The sequence below is a fragment of the Zosterops lateralis genome (assembly GCF_965231275.1).
Source record: "Zosterops lateralis genome assembly, chromosome: 4".
Classification (NCBI taxonomy): domain Eukaryota; kingdom Metazoa; phylum Chordata; class Aves; order Passeriformes; family Zosteropidae; genus Zosterops; species Zosterops lateralis.
In genome coordinates this window covers 14,105,215-14,119,004 of record NC_139765.1, presented here as the reverse complement: position 1 = coordinate 14,119,004, position 13,790 = coordinate 14,105,215, and the positions used below count along the sequence as shown (strand labels likewise).

The following is a 13,790-nucleotide window of genomic DNA, read 5'->3' as shown; positions in this document are numbered from 1 at the left end:
ACAAAAGAAGTGAAAAGCTCTTTACTGATTTTAAGCAGTCAGTGGTACAGCAGCGTGGAGGGGAGTGTGGGAAGAAGCAGGCACAAGGGTAAGTGCAGATGCTGGTGCAGGGAAGGATACAGCTGAAGAAGAGGGAGATGTCCAGGTTGGGAGCTGAGGATGGATTTGGGAAGCCCCTGAATATGGCTGCAGGACTGACTGCGTCAGATCTTTTGATCTTTTGGTCGGGATATCTCCAAAGTGCTCCTTGGAACAACAAAGGGCAAAACAAGGTGACGATCTGTTCTTCAGCTGTCAGGCGGGTCTTCACGTGTGTGTTCGGAGTCGTTGCGATTGACACTGAAAGTGGAGATGGCACATGAGAAAAGGAGAATGCAAACTAAGCGTGCCCCAAAAAGAAGGCGAGCCCGACTTCCCTGCATTGCCGCCGGTGCCGGGCGGAGAAGGAGCCCACGGAGCGCTGTCGAGACGTTTCCCGGAGCCGGCGGCTCTGCCGGCACCCCGTCCCCGTCCCTGTCCCTGTCCCTGTCCCTAGGTGGCGGTGCCCGCCCAGCCCGGGATCCCCGCGGGGCGGGCGGTCCGCAGGGGCCGCTCCAGCTCCGAGCCCTGAGCCCGGCGGCTCCAGCGACAGCTGCCAGCGGAGCAGAGATTTGCGGGGTCCTGCCCCTCAGGGGCATCTGCACCGCAGCCGGGTCAGTGCCCCCGCCCCAGAAAGTCCCGGTTTAATCGCGGCTGCTGCGCCCGAGGTGCGGGTTAGTGCGGGGCGGGAGGCGCGGCGGGCGGAGCCGCAGGAGGGGGTGTGGGGCAGGGGGTGCTGCAGAGCACACCGGGGGCTGCCAGGTTACTGCAAACGCTTCTGGCACTGCCAGAACCTCCTCTGCCCCTTTCGTTGCCCATTTCCATCGTTCTGCACTACCTGTCCATCGCTGAGGGCCGCTCCGTGGGCAGGATGGGAAGCTGCCCGATGGTGCTGGGGTTGCATACAGGGAGCTGGTGAACATCTCCCTTTCATGCCCAGCACCCAATGCTAGTCACCCCCTTCCTGCTATTCTTACCCCAAAATGCAGGAAAGTCTGTATCATGTCAGGACAAGAGGTATACCAGAGCCTGTCCGTATCACTGGATGATAGAGTCGCCCAAACAAAATTAGAAGCTCCAAGCAGACTTGTAGCAATGTTTTCCAAACTGCTCTGCCTGCCTGCAGCAATTTTTGGCTTGGAGATCTCCTGCACCAGAGCTGGTACCTATATATGTAATGACCCTGTGTGTGTTTTTCTTTCAGTAATTATTCCATCACTTTTTAAATCGGTATAAAATTTTAGCTTCCACAACATCTTGTAGCAAATATTCCCACAGCTGAACGGGATATTGCTTGAGGGGGGCTCTCCTTTGCTTGCTTTGAACTAAGCACCTCCTAGCTTTGTTTAATAAAAGAGGTGCAGATATTCTCCCAGTGCCTTCTTCATCACCTCACACATTTTTGCATTTTTTTTCTGATTTTCCTCAATTCTCCCAGGAAACACAGCTCTGAAAACAGGCTGCCTTTACAGATGGCTTGGGAATTTGTTGAAAACTCATTTTAATTTGAAAGTTCTGGTGTGATAGAAGGGCTCACTTTCTGCATACTTCTTCTGGAAAACAAATCCCAGAAAATCACCTGCTTTTCCCATCAAAACTATCAAACCAGGAGCCATCACGATCTATAACCTCGCTTGGAAATATCCCTGGAGCCTGGATTTGCACTTTCTTCTTCTGGGGAGCCCCTATTCCAACTGAGGGTAGTCAGAGGAGGGTGAAGGGCATCAGGGAGTAAGGAGGGTAACACTGCAGGGATGAAGGGAGGTGACATGCACAAGTAATCAGATAGCACTGCAGTCACCAGCAGTCCTTGGTGGGGGACACAGAGAGAAGAGATGGACATGAGAGAGACCCACCAGCCTGCTGTGGTCCAGGGACTGGAAAAGGATTTTTAGTGACAGGACAAGGGGTGATGGCTTTAAACTGAAAGAAGGCAAGCTTAAATTAGATGTTAGGAAGAGATTCTTTATTGTGAGGGTGAGGAGACACTGGAATAGGATGCCCAGAGGAGCTGTGGGTGCCCTATCCCTGGGAATGTTCAAGGCCAGATTGAACAGAGCTTTAAGAAGCATGTAGAAGGTGTTTCTGCTCATGGCAGGAGGACTGGAACTAGATGATCTTTAAGGTCCCTTCCAACCCAAACTATTCTGTGATTCTAAAATTCCGTAAAACACATCAGAGGCACCCTGACACAGCTCAGAGACAAGCCCATGATCTGACTGGTTTAAATCACTGACTTTTCTCTTTAACTTGTATAGATGCTAAATCCAACCTGTCTGTGACACCTATGTGGCCCAAAGCCAATTGCTAACAAATATCTCTCTCCTTTGTCCAGAACAAGGTGCTGTCTCTATAACTTCTGCAGATGTCGTGCCATGGTTTCAGATTCATCTGTGCACTTTTGAATTTCAAGTGGATTCAGAGAAACAGGAGAGAGACTTCAAAGGTAAAAAAATCTGTGTACTTACCTCCTGACATACTTACGGGAGAACAAACTGTCATGCAGCTGCTTTTCCAAAATGCCATTAAAAATCCTTTTTTGCTTGAATGTGAAAACAATGAGGGAACATTTCAAGGAGTACAGGTAGCATCTATTAACACTGGAAGAAGGTAAGGGGAAAGAAGTGAAACATAAAATAAAGAGAATGGAAGCAGATTTTGTGAACTAATCAAAACTGGTGGCTCCGGTCTAAGTAGAGACTCTTTAAAGTAATGTCTCTGTCTCCTTGATATTACTACATTACCCTTCCTTATATGTTTGTAATTAGGAAATAAAGGGCTGAAATAAGGGTACAAGTATGCTGAAGGGAATGATACTGGATAATTCAAGATTGATATGATGTTCCTCTTGTGCACACATGTTGTGGGTGGTTGTTGGGTGCATTGACTTTCTATGTGGATTAATTTTATCCTGATGCACAGTGAGCATGACATGCTGGTGACTCTGCTTTTCCTTGGGTGTGACTGTACCATGCAGTTAGGACTTTTCCAAGCAGAAACCCTCTCTCCTTCCCCTCACCCCCAAACTGTTGTGACCATTGCCTCCAGGAAGGGGAACAGGGAAGGAAAAAGGTCAGGGGTATAGTAGCTTAAGCCCATTATGAACTATATTTGAGTTTCTCTGGTACATACACATCCTATGCAGAGCTTAAAAAGAAATGGTGTGCAGTGATGTTTGCTCATGATACATTTGAAGGAAGCTGTAAGCTGTGGAAGGCAGTCATGATTAAAACATTAGAAAGTGTGTATGTCATTCATGTCTAGAGGAGATGGTCTGCATTACCCTATAGTATCTTCCAAAACTAGTCCAAGAGAGCAAGAGGGAGGTAGGATGTCTCCTCCTCAGGTCTGGGGCTGGAAGAGAAGCACATGGCTTCTCTGGTGGCCTTGTTCAGCAGCTGGAAATAAAGAGGAGTTTATTCAAGTGAGTGAGCTGTAAGCAGACCAGGGAATCACTATTCAGACAATGACCAGCAGTTCCTTCTGGCTTTTATCCTTTCATAGCTCTGCTCCATCGCTGTGCTCTTATCAGTGAGTGTGTGGAGTTCTTATCCTTACATCTTCCCTGGTGATAAAGCTGAGCCTGAGTCATCCAGCATAATCTGGGCATATCACTGCATGGGAGATGGTGAATTTGGCATTCAGTGGAGAGACTGCTAGGAACCTGAGGCCTCTGCAATCTTTGGGCTTCCCCAGCATCTGAAGCATCACCTGATGCTGGTGTCTGGTGGGGAGCACCAGTTGCCAGGTTGGGAGGAGAGGCAGGAATTTTCCTGAGCATCTCTGGCAAGCAGCAAAACAGTGAGAGCACCTGGGAGGAGGATTGAAACATGAGGTGCTGTGTCACATCGGTGGAAAACAGAAAGATGTAGTGTGAGCAAGGCAGAGTCTAGAGGCCTGGGGAAGGACTCTGCAGCTGAAAGAGGCCTGGTTTTGTCATAGGCATTTACACCACTATAAAGGGATCCAAGTGTTTGCTCTGTTTCACCAGAGTGAGGCACAGTTAAAAGGATGTCCATAAACCTCCCCCAAACTTTACAGGCAGCACTTCAGGTGCCTGTGAATGTATTCCCTGTTCTATCATCACAAGATCACAGAGGAGATCAACACCACAAGAGCTTGTACTGGTTGGAAGTCAGGTCAGCAACCCTCTAAGACTTGGTGGCTTTGGAAATAGATTCTACGTGAAGGGAAGAAAACATGAAGATGGGATAAACAGCTCCTCAGGCAGTCACCACGGCATGAAAATGTTTCACAGATACCTGCTCACTGATGGTAAAATGCCTGAAGCAGAAGCAGCAGACAACAGAGGAGGGGCTGGATGTAGGAGCAGCACAGGAGGCTAATCCCACTGTGTTTCACAATGACATCTGCTCTCCTGGGCAACTTTCCCAGGGAACAAAAGCCTCCTTTCTCATTCATAGTGCATCTATTTTCTCTTTCAAAAAATGGCCCAGAGACACCTGAATCTTCATTCTGTGATAAAAACCCGCAGAAGTCCTAGCGCTGCAATAAGTGGCAGTAGGAAACAGAACAAGAAAAGGTATGGGGTGTTATGCTCATTATTTTCCTGACTGTGGAAAATAATGTCTGTTTACTGAGTCCTCTCCTGCTTCAGAGTGACTCATTGATCTGCTGATGTAGATGGGGTGCAGGTAGGCTGGGTGGTGGGTTTGACAGCGTTGGCAGGCTGTCACTGTGTCAGGCATGCTGTGAGGGGAGTGCACTGAGGAGACATCCCAGCGGCCTGGGGACTGCCAGGGCAGCTTCCCACTTTCTGCTGATGATAAGTTACATGGCTGGGGTTGTTAAAAAAAAATCTGATGAAGGTGGAAAAACACCATAATGAGATTTCTAGAGTTGTGTTTTGTATTCTTCTATTAAAGCTGGTACTGGTGACAAGGTGGAAGAGCAGGTCCAGCTGAGGCATGCATAGCCATAGAGCCTGGAGAAGACAACTTTGGTTTTCCACACAAAATTGGTTTTCCACACAATTTTGGTTTTTCATCTGCTGGTGAGCTGGGAAGATCAGGTAATAAGGCTGAAATCCTGTTTTTTGGATGTTGTAGCCTAGAGCAGGAGGAAGAGTGAAACTGGAAAAGAAGAGATATCAGTTAGAGGGAATTTGTGCAGCGTTATTGGAACAGGGATGGGTGGAGCCTTATAACAGTCAAGAAAAGAAAAAGAGAAGAAAATGAATGTTCTGGTGGGAGCAAAAGCAGATGTTGATAATGTGTTGTGGTTAAGATGATCTTTTCCTTCTCTGCTTCCTCTCCCAGTTCAGGAAAGGGATAGTTTTAATAATTTCTGAGGGTCTCAAGAGGCGTTGTGTGAATAATTTGTGCTATAACATTTCCTTTTTATTTTTTTGGCCTGAAGAGGCCAGTATGGCCTGGCTGTGGTAACGGGAAGTAATACAGGGATCATGCCTGAAGAGCTGTTGGTAATTTTTTTAGATAAATCTAGGTTGTGATATTGTTAGGCATGTTTATAGGCACGTAGCGAAGCAAGAAAGTAAAAGGTAACACTTCGCTGAAAGCCTGATGTGACAGATCTTGCTGCAGAGCTGCACTATAACAATGGACTTGTAGCTTGCATTAGTAAGAGAGAACAGTTCATGTTGAATATAAAGACAGAAGTTTTCTGAGGCAGTCCCTGAAACATGACCAGGAGACTCTCTTGTGGAAATCCCTTGAGTTTGTAATCTTGGTCAAACTTTTTTCAATCAACCAGATGCTTCTTCACATACATTGAGTTTCCTTCAGACTGGGACCATTCAGCACTGTCTGAAATGATATGAGGTAAATAAATAGCTCTTCACACCTGCACACCAGGTTGGGAAAAGTTGTAGTCTGTAATAGGTTGCATAAAGCAAATCTAAAATACATGGCTGAGTCCAGGAACTGGTTTTGATAGTTTGCAAATATGTTACTTCAAAATCTGCAGCTGCAAGAGGGACAAGGATGGTTGAGCAGAAGAGCTTTGTAGGGGGCACAGTTTTTTCCATTCACACCATGGTACTGTGTATCTAAATGGCCAGTGCACAGAAATGTTTGTTTCTCCATTGTACCTTTAGTTTGACCAAAATGGCAGCTGATGACCTGATCTGGAGGTTGAGCCTCGGTGCTCACTATTCACAGGACTGTTTGTCCTTTAAAATTCTGCCATGCTCTTGAATTTCAAATCAAAGCATGAGCTTTGGGAGGCCATCAACTCATTTAGTATTGCTATAATAAGGTTTAGGTCTTGTGTGTTTTTGAAACATCAGGCAGAGTGATTATAAATAAAGTCGCTTTGATGACTCACTACAGTAACACCAGGGCTTGTCTATGAGGATGAGTCAGTGCACAAGAAAGATAAATGTGCACTTGATATAGGACAACAATTTCACCTTCTCTTTTCTAGCTGGACACCTATTCTGAAATCCCAGTGTTGTTGCACAGCTTTCCTTCAGTTTGCTTAGGATTGCAGATGTTCTCTGGACAGAGGAAATGTGCTCCTCAGAGCCCAATAGCTCCTTTGTATTAATGGACGAGCTCTCAGAGGAGTTCAGAGCACACTGGGACAGGAGGGAGAGTGTGGGAAGGACCATGAAAAAATGAGAGAGGGCTCTGAAAAATCCCAGGCCACCATTGCACCCCTGGTGGGTGTTGGCCAGGTTCTTTGGGAGTGACCAGGGAGATACAATCAAAACTCTTGTAGCACCTTGGTCTGCCTTGCATCAACCTTTTTTTTTACCTGCCAGTAGCAAATAGAGGCAAATTGAAAATCTGCTTGAGCAGACAAGGATTACAGAATCCGTAGGGTCTGGAGGAACCAAAGCCTGACACTTAGGCAATGTTTGTAGCTGTTTGTATCCAGTTTAGTATTTCATTTCCCTGGGTGGCAGTGGAGCGGCTCCGGTACCAGCCGGGCCGCGGTGCCATTCTTGCTGCGGGTGAGTGGTTCCTCCCGGCAGAAGGCAAAACCTCCTCCCCGCATCCCAGGCGCATTCCTTGGGAGCCACTCTGATTCCCTGATTTATGATGGAAGAATAACCAAATCCAAAAGGGAGAAGGGACATGAAGAAAAGGGATTGGGGCCCTGTGGAATTAGATCTGAGCTTATAGAACATTTATGTTTTAATTAGGAAAACCCAGCAACTGGGAAGATTTTTATTATAATGGTGGCTATTATAAACATGGGGCTTATACTTGGGGTCCATTCAAATTTTGTTTTGTAAGTCTGGTTTTATATAAGCTAATTTTAAACCAATCAGATTCTCTGACCTTTTTTAGGAAAAGAAACAGCAAACCATTTTAAGTTCAAGTTGTACATACCCTTTCTGTTGGTAGAACAACATGAGCTGGGGAAATGTTTTCTTTACTGCTTGGCTTCTTGCAACTGTAATGTTCTCATTCACAACAGAGAAGGCCAGAATATTTTTATTTTCTTTTCCTTTTTCATGAAATCTGAGAGGTTGATTGACCACAGCCAGAGGAGTGAGTGGACTGTTTCCCCGGGGTATGGAAAAACTACATTTAATCCTATCTTTGAACTGAACCTAAAGCTGCCTCTTTGGGGTACCTACCACTATCATTTCACACATTGAGAGAGAACAGGACAGGATCACTTGGGCTCAAGGGAAGTAACCAGAGATGCCAGTCCAGATCTGAAGTTTTCCAAGGAAGAAAACAGCACCAAAACTGAATGTTCCTGGAAAAAAAAGTTGTGGTTCCAGTTGGCATGAGCATTTTCTACAAATTCATAAAAAGCATTTAGTCAAAACCCTGGTGGGTTGGCTCTTTGTTTTGTAGGTGTAATGTGTACTTTACACATTTTGTTCTGTCTAACTTGGTCACAATTGAACAGAGCATGAGAAATTAGTAGATAGCTTTGATTTAAAGGCCAGTGATGGAATATGTATAGCTGGTTAAATTAATATTACCCCTCTGATAGATAGAGGAACTGAAAATATTTCAATACATCCAAACCAGTGAGCCCTTCAGTTCTTCTCTGAGAACAGATATACTGCATTTGTAAAAAATATGGTCTGCTTCCTGACCAGTGTTTTGTCAGAAAAACTGTGGTTTGAGAACAAAACTTAGTGTTATTACTGTTTAGACTTATCAGGGCTGCAGAAGAGCATAAGGGAGCAGTATTTGACCTGTGATCTATTTTCTTTGTCCCTGGATGAGATGCGACTAGCATCTGGCATATTCTTTTAATTCTCTTCTTCCACATCGAGACAATCATGTATTTCTGCATTAGGTCCTGTAGTACTAGCAAAGTTTCTTTTAAATATATCTGAAGCACAACGTTTTCATATAGGTAGAAAGAGCACAGGGAAAAGAGAAGCCTGGGCAGGAGGTGAATGAGTGGCTCCTGTTACACAGTATAAACCCATCTGATATGCCTGCTGTCTGTAAGCAGACCCTGTGAGACTCATGGGCATCTATGGAAAAGCTACAAGGGAGTGGGCTGTGTCTGCATCAAAATTCTTGAGGTGTTTCCAGAGTGCAGGGAAAATGTTGTGCTTCCTACTGTGTGGGTCTGATCCTAGATCTTTTGTAAGCATTAAAGCAACAAAAATCAGTGATGAAAGCTCTTAGATCAGCCCCATGTATCAGGGCCTTAAAACAAACTCAAGCAGAAACACCTGGCAAGGAATGATTTTGGAGCTGCCTGGGAAAGAAAGGTAAAAAGGTCCTTGTTGAGGAGTTGGCTGCCAAAATGCTGATGATGGATATTTTTTACTTTTTTTAGGCACTTCTTAGCCATGTTTTTTGATGATTCTCAGGGAGCTGCTTTGCTAGAGGTGACACTTGTTCACATCAATGTTGTCCATCCAGCACAGACCACCACAGAATGTTTGTAAGTGAAGTTTTTGTTGGAGATTTTGTTCAGGGGAACCATGATGACTGTTGCCTTCCAACCAGACCTAAAATTTCAAACAGACTTTTGAACACCTGTGTAGATAATGAAAAAAGTCCTTCCATCTTTGTTATCTTTGAGAAGCACCAGATTTACCTGGCATGTATCTTGGAGGATACACATTCATCCTGATAAAGATGATGTCAGAGGTAACAGTGTCTTGCCTGGAAATAACACTTCAAGGTTCACCTTTTTTGAACTCTATGTTGCACATAAGAACCTCACATCTGACATTCACCCATACTGCAGCTGTTTCACTTACAGGAAAGAAAACTGAAGTATAACTTATAGAATGGCTGGCTCCACTCTGAGAGTTGTTTTCCTTCTAAACAGGCTGGTAGAAGTTAAATCATCATAAATAATATAACCATCACAACATGGTGATGATTTGGATATAAGTGCAATATAGATTTAAATGTGTCTTGTGGTTAATTTCTAAAACTAATTGCTTCCATGTAAAGTATGGTACATAAGTACATGTTTTTTAGGACATACTTGGGGAAATGAATATAGAAATGGGGAAAATGGAGTATAAAAAGCATGTTTGAGGGGTGACTCTCTGGACTTGTTTTTCCATGGAGAGAAGATCATCACCATCTTGTCAGTGTAAAAAAAGTAGACAATAGGCTCTGAGCTGTTTTTGTCCTGTGGTTTGGCTGCTTTGAATTTTGTGGCCAGAGAAGGCTTTTAGATCATATCCTAAAGGACTGTTACATCATGTTCCCTAATTTCTCTGCTGGTCCCATTTGGTTATCTTGCAATAAGAATCATAAGGGCTTCAGTTCAGATGGAAAAAAAAATATTCCTGGATAACAAAGAAACAAATGACTCGTTGATTTTCCTCAGTTTGCCTTGGCTATTGATCTTATCCTGAAGCCAGAATGATGAAGCCCATCTTCTCATAACCTGTCTGTGAGAACGGGGAGATGCTACAGCCTGTACTGCAGTCCAGTCATACCACAAATCAAAACAACAGTAATCTCCCCCTCTTCTAGAAAAGAATGAAGTTGTTATTTTGAGCTGTCAGTGCCCTCCTGAACTGCAGGCTGGGCTGGAATCTTACCTTAAAGTGCTGGGCTGGAATCTTACCTTAAAGTGCTGTGCCTTAGACAACCTCCCTCCCAAAACTTGAAGGATGAGTGCAAAACCTTCCTTGGATTCACAGTGGGATATGGTAGTGGAGTTGTGTCTGGTGTTGCCACAAAGGTGTGCAGCAGCCTGCTGTGTGCCTGGCCCTCCCATGTGGTGGGCAGTGTTGGGATGTTGAACTGGATCTGCTGGGGAGCAGTGAGGGTGCCATGGCAGCAGCAGTTGCTCAACTTTTGCTCACAGAGAGGGAAGAGAAAGTAATTTAGGGCTGAGGTGACAATGAGGTCTTCTGTACTTGAGGGTTGGTCATGGGCCAGCTGGAAGCAGCTCCCTTAAGTTCTGCCCTGGTGCCAGTCTATACACTCAGCCATCCCCCATGGGCAGCCCTGGCCCCTGTGGATGTAGGAGCAACACAGCTGCTTTGAGTCATGTTCACTCTGCTGGGAATGAGGTCTCCCACTCTTGCCCAGAGGTGGGGGCAGACCAGAGTTTGGGGTCATAATGTTGGAAACACCTTGGTGGCCCCATGGTGGCTGGCCACTGCGAAACACTGTGAGGAGCTCTGCAGCCTCTGCTGGTGGGAAACCCTGGAAATATAGGAAATTGATACTAGAAAACATCATGGGAAGACCATAACTAATGCTAGGGATGGAGTTTGCTTCATTCTCTGATTGCTCTCAGGACTTCTCACCCTGTTTTTCTCTGTGAAGTCTGCCTGTTCCTCTGGTGACACTTGCTCCCAGATCAGAGCTTCCCTGGATTTAGGTCAAGAAAAGCAGGGATATGGCAGCTGCTGAAGTTAGATCCCCACCATTCTATGACACCAGCAGTGAGGAAGTCCATGGTGAGCTGAATAATGTCACACAGCAGTGACTCACCAGGGCTGTGGAGCCAGTTCCTGCAGCAGTGAGCAGTGAGACAGAGGGGCTTTGTGAGGGCTGGCTGCTGGCACAGCCACCTCCTTCCCACTCTGCAAGCTGACACTGGTGGTGGCTGGTTTGGTTTACCCTGCTGCTGTCTGGCACTTCTCTGGGGGACTGAGAAGTGCCCCACTCATGTGTGCTGCAACTGGGATGGATGAGAGATTTTTCTGCCTTCTGAACTTTCAGCTCTTTTCATGTTTTCTATAGGAAATCCCCAAAGTAACTTAGCCTCTGGACTGGACTGCAGTTGCATTTGGTTTAATTCCACTGTCTTATATTTTTGAGGGGAGCTGGGTGATTTGAGCATAAACTGAAGGTTTTTCTTATGTAAACAAGTGAGCTCATGAGAAGCTTCATGGACATAATGGTTATGGATCTTATTTGCCATATTTAAGCACAGGGCTTTTTTGAAATGAGGAGGTAAAGATGCATTGGAAGGGGTCATATTTACTAGACACTCTTTCAGTTGTTGATAAGATTTATCTTTTAACTTTCCAATAATCAGCATGCTAAATCCAAATCTGTAACTGTTCCTCTAGCCTACCTGTTCTGCTAGGTGAAGCTGGGGTTTGCTGGGGTGTAGGTAGGGTGTAGGATGTAGGTGCTTTGTGTTGCACTGTTATCAAATCTCATGTTCCTCCCCATGAAGTGCTCTTGTTTGTTTACATAGCCAAGATTTCAGTTGTGTGCAGTGACAGCCTGAGGAACCCCTTTCACTGACTGACAAGTTTCTGACTGAGGGCTGAAGGTACTTGTGTGTGCGTCTGAGATGGACTTGTTCCATTACTGGGTACAAATTCTTTCTCTGCAACACAGAACACCCCTAAGCATTTTTAGTTAACTGCTTCCTGTCACTGACTGCCCACACACTCACACTTCCACACACACACACACATGAGTCTGCTGCAAAGTTTTTTATGGAAGTCACTTTTCGGATTCCCAGTTTAACAAAAACACACTGCTTTGACAGGCTCTTAACAGAGCAAACACTGTTAGTGAAAGCACATGTATTCAAACAACTCCCTTCCTTCCTGCTCTGTTGTTAAAGCTGGTAACTCAAAATCCAGCCAACTCATTTCATGTCTTTCTAAGGATGAGGAGAGAGGTGACTGTACTTTAATTTCATAATATGCTATTGTGTAGAGCATTTTGCATCTTTGAATGTTCAAGCACTTCTTTGCTAATGAAGTGCTGGAGGACAGAATGTAATATCTTGTTTGCATCTTCCTTGCTGTCTGGCAAGTTTTCACATGAGGGGTATCACACCATTAGAGCACACTGTCCCTTCATGTGGTCGAGTTCCAAATGAAATATTGGAAATTTACTGTTATATATCGATTCAATTATTGTGTGACAAAGGTAAGAAGTAACTTCTGTTTTTTGTGGTGGAGAAAGAATTGAAGGAGGTAGACGTTGACCATTACTGGGGAATGAATCCCTGCTGGGCATGGGATTGGCAGCTGGGTATGGCACAGCTGGCTGCAGGGTATTTACTGGAAGAGGGTTTGTCATCTGACAAGTAGGTAAGTTGTTTAACTACCAGGAAAGCCCTATGTATCATAAAATGATTATTTATTTACCCACCCCACAAATAACTCACTGTGTCCCTAAACACAAAGAAATTCCTGTGATAAATGTAACTGTTTCCACTGCATGGGATTTATAACTCTCATGGGAAAAAATAGCTTTTGGTTCCTGTAGGTCTAGGTAAGATTTCTGCAGGTTAAGGTATGTTTCATAGAAAATGCTTCAGTTTAATATTGGGGTCTCATATCATGGTGCACCTTTTCTGGAAGTAAAGGTTGGAAGTTCAAAAAACACCTTAGAACAACTAAAATTTCCTTTGAGGTATTTCTAAGGAAAAAAAAAAAGAGAAGAAAAGAATGATACTTAATGAACCAGAAAGCAAAGCAGAAAGAGAAAGAAAACCAGTGGTCTTTATGGGAATTTCAGAATCCTCTTTTCACTCTTTGAATTGTCTTTTTGTTTTTTTTTTTTGTAAAACATGCCTCAATCCCAAAGCCACACAATTAACAGTCCTCCAGTCATCTTTTATAGTGAAGTGGCAGTCATATTAAGATTAAGGTAATTTTATATTATCCCTTTTAAATTTAATTACTATCCATTATCAAATATTCTGTTGTTTAAAACAGAATTGCAGCTCAGATCCATATTTTTCTCTTGGGTGGAGTTCATTGTTCAGGGTGAAATTAAGCTCCACCGGTTGAGTTTTGTACTTTAGATTAAAACAGGAAAGAGCAACACTAAATCCCCTCAAACCTTTGCCCTCTCAAAATCACCAGCAAGTGTAGAAAGCTGACTCAAATGTTGGATTTGACCCATAAAGCTGACTCAGGTGGAATTGCTGAAGGTCAAAGCCTTTGCCAAGATGCCACCTGCATGAACAGCACCAATTAGATGTTCTGTCTTGTGTGAATTACTCAACTCATTTGCTGGTATTAAAATGTAGGTGTTGAGATGGCTATCACTGATAGCACCAGCGTGGGAATTTCTTTGAATATAAGGGCTGGATCTGCAAAATTGAAATTTACGGCAGCAAATTTTAGATTTCCAACAACTCTCCCTAGTTTTCAGGAAATAAGGAATCAAATGTTTTAAAGCTGAAATTCAATATAAAAAAGAGTTCTCATGAAGAAGCCAGAAGCCATTTATTTGTGTGGTTCCTTGATACTTCTTATTTACAGCTGGTCCCTTCCAAAGTACCTTGGAGACAGCCGATACCTAAATGTGAGCTGGACTCTGAGGTCCGAGGTACATCAAGCACAT

General features: G+C 44.3%; 1 long non-coding RNA gene across 1 annotated transcript in view; it reads left to right on the top strand.

The window, feature by feature from the left end:
* The first annotated feature begins 2,428 nt into the window (after positions 1–2,428).
* The window catches only part of LOC310908256, an 84,289-nt gene continuing 72,927 nt past the window's right edge, over positions 2,429–13,790 (top strand). Inside the window, exon 1 of the long non-coding RNA XR_014589819.1 lies at positions 2,429–2,524. This is a non-coding gene — a long non-coding RNA (uncharacterized lncRNA). The remainder of the gene's footprint in view (positions 2,525–13,790) is intronic.